The sequence below is a fragment of the Chenopodium album genome, chromosome 5 (assembly GCF_948465745.1).
Source record: "Chenopodium album chromosome 5, dcCheAlbu1.1, whole genome shotgun sequence".
In the NCBI taxonomy this organism is placed as follows: Eukaryota; Viridiplantae; Streptophyta; class Magnoliopsida; order Caryophyllales; family Amaranthaceae; genus Chenopodium; species Chenopodium album.
In genome coordinates, this window is record NC_137838.1 from 62,875,509 (window position 1) to 62,885,263 (window position 9,755).

Sequence of the window (9,755 nt, forward strand, 5' to 3'; positions counted from 1 at the left end):
TCAGACATAGTAGGCTCGTGAGTGCTAGCATTTCCATGAGTAGGTTGTTGAGGTGGTCTATTGAAACCCGGAGGAGGATGATGAAAGGTCCCTTGTTGATGTTGTGGAGGCCTTGCAACATATTGCTGAGGTTGAGGGTTCTAAGGCTGTGACCACTGTTGCTGAGGTTGAGCCCATTATTGCTGAGGTTGAGGATTTTGAACATTATTGCTTTTGTATGAAAGGTAGGGATGATTCCTCCAACCTAGATTAAATGTGTTAGAATATGGATCATTTGGTTGCCTTTGTTGAAAGGCATTCACCTACTCCATCTGATTGGTGTCTTGAGAATTCTGAGCACATTGATATCCAAAATGACCCTGTATACCACACAATTCACAAAAAAATTAGTTTGCAAAGGTTGAGAAGACATAGCATTAACAGATAAAAGAGAAGATTCTTGAGCAGCCTGCAATGCTTCAATCTTTGCAATTAATTGAGCCATTTGAGATGTCATGAGTGAATAGGCTTCAAATTCCATCTTCCCTTTCTTTGGTCGCGTTCTTGGAGATGAGAAGTGGTTGGCTGCAAGATTTGCAAGAAAATCATACCCTTCCTCGATTGTCTTGTCAAGGAAAACACCACCTGCGGCAGAATCAACAATACATTTAGTCTCGGGTTCTAGTCCGTTATAGAAAATATGAACAAGATTCCACTTCTCAAAATTGTGATGCGGGCATGATCGTTGAAGATCTAAGAATCTATCCCATGCTTCCCTAAGAGATTCCCCCGACTCTTGAGAAAATGTTGATATTTGATGTCGAATCTTTTCAGTTTTTTCAGGGGGAAAATATTCTCTGAGGAATGCTTGAGAAATCTTGCTCCACTCCGTCTCCTCGACAGTGTTCAACCACTTTTAAGCTTTATCGCGAAGGGAAAATCCAAACAACATCACCTTCAATTGATCTTGAGTGACTCCTTTGTGATGAACAGTGGAGCATAATGGTTGAAAGCGCTGCAAGTGATTAATCGGCTCGTCAGTAGGATGGCCACTAAATTGATTTTGTTGGACCATACTGAGCAATGCGGGTTTGATTTTGAAGTTCTCTGCAGTGATTGCTGGCATTTTAAGACCCGTTGGAATGCCATCTTGGGATGGTACTCCGTAAGAATTAAGTGACCTATTATAAGTTATCTCTTTGCGTGTGTCAAACTGTGTTGTAGAGATCTTCTATGAGTAGGTCTTTTTCTGCTTCCCTTTCCCTTGTTTTTTGAGTTGCCTAAGGGTCTTGTCCAAGTCCGGATCCGTAGGGATCAAATCACCTGTTTGTTTTGACCTGGGCATAAACAAAAAGAAAAGAAAGCAATGAGAATGTCCCAATTGAAACTAGAAGTTCCAATGGGACAATAAAAACAGTTCAAACAATCAAACTAAAACTAATAGAATCTAGCCGTCTCCCCGGCAAAGGCGCCAAAAACTTGATGAATAAAAAGTTATACCGCAAGTGCACAGTGTCTAAGGTTAGCAGAGATTTAGCAAATACGGGTCGAATCCCACAGGGAGACAAGTTCTATTAGTTTTTGTCCAATTATATGAACTATTTCTATAAACAAATAATGATTCGATGATTAATTAACTAAAGAATGACAATAATGAAAATAAGGTTGTTCTCAGACAAATTAAAGTCTAGGGCATACGTTCGGTCCACCATGCTTATACCAATCCAAGAAATGCAAACAATCCATTAATAAACAAACTAGGTCGAATAATTAAAGCACTTGTTAATCCTACGGTCGGGAATTAACGCTTACGAATTAACATATGTAGTTCGGTCGCTAACATAATCAAATTCGCCAATTGTAATTAAGCCTCTAAAAATATGATCTTTCAATTCTAATTTTTATTAGCTAAATAATTAACTCATGATATTGGCTAATTACATGAATCAAACAATAAAGCACAAATCAATTGGAATTATTCAAACCCTAATTCATAAATTTATAAATAAATAAGCACAAATAATCATGGTATAAACATGGCTTCCCTCACTTAACCCTAGAAACCGACTACTCACTCATAATTGAAATAAACAAAACAAAAGAGATAAATAAACTTGAATTCATAATTAATAAAATAAATAAAGAATGAAAAGAATAATTGAAATACCTCGATGATTGAATTAATGAAGAATGAAAAGCTAGGGTTCAACAATCGAGAGAAAGAAAACTAAGAAGCGTTAAATCTAGAAAAATAAAGCATAAGAGAGGAAAATAAAATCCCTCAAGTATTTATATTCAAATCTAATTCTAAGCTAATTAAAATAAAAATAAATAAATAAATGCATAAGCTACAATATTATTGGATGGTAGATGATGATATGGCAACAAATAAAGTTGGTAGACCGATGACGTGAAAAGAAGTGAAGACTTAAGGTCGCTCATGGCTTCAAAACGCTGCTCAACCACTCGACCAGACCCGCGGCCGCAGGGTGGTTCCCGCGCCCTGGCAGTGGCGGCAGCAGCCTCGAGGGGGCGCGGGACATAGGCGCAGCCAGCCCTGCGGTTGGCTGATTGCATCGGCTAGATTCAAATGCCCATAACTTCTGTTATAGGAATCTTCTCGGGGCGTGTGACCAAGCTCTTCAAGTCTAGTTTCCAACGCAACTTGAATCGCATCAATCCGATTTGAGAACTCAAGATATGATCAAAAGAGTGAGCAAAGGTCATTTTTGATACCTTGCAAACCTTCGTTTTTCCCCGTTTCTAACTCAAATTCACTTCCGCAAGGTCCATGGTGACTCCCGTGGATGCTATTTTCATTTTCCATGCACAAAATCCTTAGAGCCAACATCCACGAGCATAAATCCCTTGATCGATGAACTCGATCCATCGATTTCCATTCAAATATCATCCGAATCATCTCTAAACACTTCGAAATAAAGCTTCCAAATGACTGTGAAATCACCTGGAACATTAAGAAAAACACAAACAGAGCGTAATAGAGCGACATATAATAACTTATGCAGACATGACTCTAAAAACGACTAAGAAGACTATGAAAAAGCTCTAACTATAGCAAAAACGTGCCTAAATAAAACTATATAAATATGATTTATCAGCTAGTGGCGTGGGGAAATTGATATTTCATAGGTAAATCTTACTTGCATTGTTTTGATTCCAAAATGTGATTCACCTTAACGTGGGAAATTGATATTTCAAAGGTAAATCGTACTTGCATTGTTTTGATTGCAAAATGTGATTCACCTTAATGTATGAATGAGTTTAGGACTATTAGTTTGTGCAATGTGCTCTATAAGATTATATCTAAAACACTTGCAAATAAATTAAAACCTTTTCTGAATTCTATTATTTCAGAAAATCAGAGTGCTTTTTTTCCGAAAAGGTTGATAACAGATAATTCTCTCATTGCTTTTGAAAACTTTCATTCAATGAAGAGGGGTGGGGAAGGTAGAGATGGCAATGTGGACATGAGCAAGGCATATGATAGAGTTGAGTGAGTTTTAATAGAGAAGGTGATGTTACAGATGGGATTCCGAGTAGCATGGGTGGAAAGAATTATGAGATGTCTATCTAGTGTCTCTTTCTCTTTTAAGTATAATGGTGCAATTTGGGGCTCATTGATACCTTCTCGTGGACTCTAGCATGGTGATCCTATTTCACCATACTTGTTTCTGATTTACGCAAAGGCTTTCTATAGCCTAATTACTAAGGCAACAAACAAGAAAATAATTCACGAGGTCCGGGTTTGTAGAGGTGCTCCAAGAATTTCACACCTTTTCTTTGCGAATGATAGCATTTTATTTGCTAGAGCGAATTTGCAAGAATGCTCTAAAATTGCTGATATAATCAGTACCTATGAAGAGCTTCCGGTCAGAAAGTCAATTTAAGCAAAACTTGAGGTGGCTTTTAGCAAATGTGTTGATTCAGAGAGAAAAAAGGATATTATTAAAACTCTTGGTGTTCTGGAGGTGGATAGGCATGAGAAATATTTAGGCCTCCCTACGTTGATTGGGAGGTAAAAAAAAGTTGTTTTTACTTGTCTAAAGGAGCACATATGGAAGAAGTTAACAGGTGGAAGGAAAAATTGCAATCTCGCCCCAGGAAAGAGGTGCTCATCAAAGCCGTTGCGCAAGCGATTCCCACATATATGATGAGTAGTTTTTTTTTTATCCTGGAAGGTGTATTTGATGAAATACAAGAAATTTTAGCTCGGTTTTGGTCGGGTTCTAGAGGTTCAGAAAGAAAAATCCACTGGCACCGATGGGAACTTCTTTGTCTGCCAAAATCTATAGGTGGAATGGGGTTTTGTGAATTGAAATGTTTCAACCAGGCTTTGCTTGCGAAACAAGGGTGGCGCCTTTGTAATGGGGGCAACACTTTGTTGCAGCAGATTTTGAAAGCTAAGTACTACAAAAATTCTATTTTTTGTGGGGCTGTTAGAGGTTTTGACCCGAGCTACTCTTAGAGAGGCATATGGGGAGCGAAGTCCTTGCTTCTTGAGGGACTTTAGTGGAGGGTAGGCAACGGAAGCTCGATCAAAGCTTGGGAACACTAGTGGAAAAAACATCATCCGTAACGGGCAAAAAGGGGTCATCCGTAACGGGCAGCGTCCGTTACGTATGCGGCCGTTACGGATGACCATTGTTATTCGTAACGGGCACTGTCCGTTACGAATAATGAGTTATTCGTAACGGACATTTCAAATGTCCGTTACGAATATTGGGTTATTCGTAACGGACATTTGAAATGTTAGTTACGAATAAGGGGTTATTCATAACGGACATATGAAATGTCAGTTACGAATAAATCCTTTTTTGTATTAAAATAAGTCCTTATTCGTAATGGACACCTAAAACGCCCGTTACGAATAAGTGATTATTCGTAACTGACATCTTAAATGTCCGTTACGAATAAAGTTTTATTGTATATAATTTAACACTTATTTGTAACGGGCAACAAAAATGCCCGTTACGAATAACTGGTTATTTGTAACTGACAATTCTGCTGCCCGTTACAAATAATTATTAAATTAAATTTTCATTTTATTTAATTACGATAGCATGTATTTATATATAATTAATATATATTAATTAAAACATGTTATAATAAACCTGTTCCTATAAATAAGCAATTATACCGAACAATCTTTCGTAAAAATTAATACGACATAATATAAAAACTGAAGTAGTAACACATTACAAATAAAAACTTGTATAAATTTATCCAACATATACAACAACACTAAAAATGTTACGTTGTCCTACCTAAGCTAATAGTTATGCATTCAATAAATATTTACTTCTAAATTATTGCGCCCATTATTCTCGAACCACATTCAACTCGTCAACATCATACGGGGTGGTCCTTGGACAAAAATCCTATTGAAAAAAAAAACATATGAAAGAAGGTTACAAAATAAAAACAATCCATAATAAAAACAATCATTAGAATAAATGTGATGAACCAAATTATAGAAATAAAACTCATAATATAGAAACAAAACACATAACATCCTTAATTGACTTATATTTTGATTTCTATGAGTTGAAATCAATAAAAAGTGAACATTTACTCACTTTTGGGAGCGTATAGAGCCAAAAAGGCTTCAAAATTGTCTAAGGGACTTCTACCTTTCCCATCTTTCATGTATTGGTTCAAATTAACACAATATAATACTAAACATCCTTAATTACCTTATATTTTAGTTTTTATGAATTGGAATCAATGAAAATTGACCACTATCTCACTCTTGGGAGCGTATAGAGCCAAAAACGCTTCAAAATTGTCTAAGGGACTTCTACCTTTCCCATCTTTTAAGTATTTGTTCAAATTAACACAATATAACACATAACATCCTTAATTACCTTATATTTTGGTTTCTATGAATTGAAATCAATGAAAAGTGACCACTTATTCACTTTTGGGAGCGTATAGAGCCAAAAAGGCTTCAAACTTGCCTAAGGGACTTTTATCTTTCCCATCTTTCATGTATTGGTTTAAATTAACACAATAAAGAACATAAAATCCTTAATTAACTTATATTTTGGTTTATATGAATGTAAATCAATGAAAAGTGACTGTTTACTCACTTTTGGGAGCGTATAGAGCCAAAAAGGCTTGAAACATGCCTAAGGGACTTTTATCTTTCCCATCTTTTATGTATTGGTTTAAATTAACACAATAAAACACATAACATCCTTAGTTAACTTATATTTTCATTTCTATGAATTGAAATCAATGAAAAGTGACCATTTACTCACTTTTGGGAGCGTATAGAGCCAAAAAGGCTTCAAAATTGCCTAAGGGACTTCTATCTTTCCCATCTTTCATGTATTGGTCCAATTAACACAAAAAAACATATAACATCCTCAATTAACTTATATTTTGATTTCTATTAATTGAAATCAATGACAAGTTACCATTTACTCACTTTTGGGAGCGTATAGAGCCATAAAGGCTTCAAACTTGCCTAAGGGACTTTTACCTCTCCCATCTTTCATGTATTGGTTTAAATTAACACAATAAAACACATAAAATATTTAATTAACTTATATTATGGTGTCTACGAATTGAAATCAATGAAAAGTGACTATTTACTCACTTTTGGGAGTGTATAGAGCCAAAAAGGCTTGAAACTTGCCTAAGGGACTTTCATCTTTCCCATCTTTCATGTATTGGTTTAAATTAACACAATAAAACACATAACATCCTTAATTCTCTTATATTTTAGTTTCTATGAATTGAAATCAATGAAAAGTGACCATTTACTCACTTTTGGGAGCGTATAGAGCCAAAAAGGCTTCAAAATTGCCTAAGGGACTTCTATCTTTCCCATCTTTCATGTATTGGTTCAAATTAACACAATGTAACACATAGCATCCTTAATTAACTTATATTTTGATTTCTATAAATTGAAATCAATGAAATATGACCATTTACTCACTTTTGAGAGCATTTGGAGCAAAAAAGGCTTCAAAATTGCATAAGGGATTTCTATCTTTCCTCTCTTTAATTTCATGTATTGGTCCAAATTATAGAAATAAAACACATAACATCCTTAATTAACTTATATTCTGGTTTCTTTGAATTGAAATCAATGAAAAGTGAGCATTTACTCTCTTTTGGGAGCATTTAGAGCCAAAAAGGCTTCAAAATTGCCTAAGGGACTTCTATCTTTCCCATATTTCATGTATTAATCCAAATTATAGAAATAAAACACATAACATCCATAATTAACATATATTTTGGTTTCTATGAATTGAAATCAATGAAATATGACCATTTACTCACTTTTGAGAGCATTTAGAGCCAAAAAGGCTTTAAATTGCTTAAGGGACTTCTATCTTTCCCATCTTTCATATATTGGTCCAAATTATAGAAATAAAACACTTAGCATCCTTAATTAACTTATATTTTGGTTTCTTTGAATTTAAATTAATGAAAAGTGACCATTTACTCACTTTTTGGAGCATTTAGAGCCAAAAAGGCTTCAAAATTGCCTTAGGGACTTCTATCTTTCCCATCTTTCATGTATTAGTCCCAATTATAGAAATAAAACACATAACATCCATAATTAACTTATATTTTGGTTTCTATGAATTGAAATCAATGAAATATGACCATTTACTATAAAAATGCTTCAAAATTGCCTAAGGGACTTCTATCTTTCCCATCTTTCATGTATTGGTCCAAATTATAGAAATAAAACTCATAATTTATAGCAATATGGGGTGAGTAGTGTATTGACCTCCGATCCATTTGTATGAATTTCAATTTTTGCCTAGCTATAAGATCATTTTCCCCTTAGATATGATACAATGGATCAATGTTAAACAACAGAAAGTAACAAGCTTCCACCATAAGCTTTAGAGTGATAAATGCAAAATGACATAAATTGAGGCACTTACTAATATAATGCAACGAGGACATGAGCAGCAGAATAAGTACTGTTCTTTTAGAGCCTTATGTCGAGTCATGGCGTTTCTAGCAGTTTCTATGCAACATATTAGTACCTTCAAGAGCACCAAAAGATAACAATTAGAGAAACACCAAGATGTTAACCTAAAATAATTTCTTTGATATGCAAAGTTTAATAATTTCTTTGATTCACCCAATTAAAAACCTATACTTCAAAGATTCTTTGTTACAAATAAATAAATAAATAAATAAAATAAAATAAAATAAAAAATAAGAAGAAAGGGAAAATCCATTGATATCTTCATTTAAAAATAACATAATAGAAAGATCCTAAAGCAAGACTAAGCTATTTCCCAAAACAGTGAAACACCAAGATTATAATATGTTAGCAAATCACTAATGTGGTGAATCTTTTAGACTCTTGAAGTCCCAAGCTTCCTTTCAAATAATCGCCACAATAAGTATATCTGCAACACGCTCACACCAACTAGAGCAGATGATTCCGTAACGGCTTTATGGATTTCTCTCTTGCTCATAGCTTTATTCACTGCATTGTCATACAGATAAGAGACGGTCAACACGATAACAGTTTATACCGACACTTAGAGATATTACTACTTATGGCAGACCATTGTTAGGCCCACTAACAGATGAATTCAACGTCGTGTAGAAGTGACCACAAGGAATGTAGGTATTAGAAAGTACTCTAAAATTCAAGAAGGCATCTGAAATGGTTGATTTCTAAACTCAAGAGGAGATTAATAAAGTACCTAGTGCTTGTCGATCAGTCTGTGCCTCTAGCCAATGCTGTTCAAACTGAATGTTGTAAAGACATTGACCGAGCTTTTCAATCTGCTCTACCAAAGGTTTCACATGCTTTGCAAACATGAACTGAAATTTGACAAACAGCCATCTCACCTTATATCAGTATATTAGAAACCTCTTATGAAGCTAAAATAGGGAAAGTTGTTGTCTTACCATCCTTTGCATGCTGGTCATAGTATGTAAAATGTGTACATCAAAATCAATGGTTTCATGATAAGGTGACTTATTGGTGAAGCAGAAACTGAAAGCTCCTTTTTTATGAGCAGTAAAGTCGAATTTTTCACTGATCTTATCATGGGTGTCAAGGATCCGATTGCCTTCAGGTCCCTTCAGCTGCAAAACAAAGCAATAAAAATGTTCCATTCATAAAAATCATATTATATGGGTATTTATCACATAATAATCAGAGTAATAAACCTAACCCCTAGTACAATTCAACCAATGGAACCACTAGAGAGTTCCATGTTCCACGTTCCAGTAAACTTATAGATCAGTCAAAGACTTTCATTGTCATTTGTTAATAAATTAATCAAACAATAATTAAAACAATAATTAAAAATAAAAATTAATCAAACAATAATCGGATTAATACGCAACACATCTTAAACAATAATTAAAAATAAAAATTGCATCAATTTCATTGTCATTTGTTCATAAATTAATCAAACAAACATAAACCCAACTTCATCAGAATTACCACAAATTATCAGTATTTGTTAAAAAAGAAATTGATCAAATCGAAACAAAAATAGGAAAAGTTACAGACTTCATAGCAAACAAACACTCAAAATGATCATATCAACACAAAAAATCAAGCAAAAACTAGCAGAAAAAAACAACAAAATTCGAATATTAACCTCAATTTGACGAAGAAACTGAATTCACAAAATCGATTGAACATACAAAAAAAAAATTGACAACTGACATTACAATCTAAACACTAATACAGAAAAAATAACGCATCAATGAAGATCTTACTTCCTCCCATGGCGGCGAAACTTGAAGAAAACCTG

At 34.4% G+C, this 9,755-nt stretch overlaps 1 non-coding gene across 1 annotated transcript; it reads left to right on the forward strand.

The window, feature by feature from the left end:
• The first annotated feature begins 701 nt into the window (after positions 1 to 701).
• LOC145633448 (small nucleolar RNA R71) lies at positions 702 to 807 on the forward strand. Its single transcript, XR_014112773.1, has one exon. It is a non-coding gene; the product is annotated as a small nucleolar RNA R71 (small nucleolar RNA).
• The last annotated feature ends 8,948 nt before the right edge of the window (positions 808 to 9,755 follow it).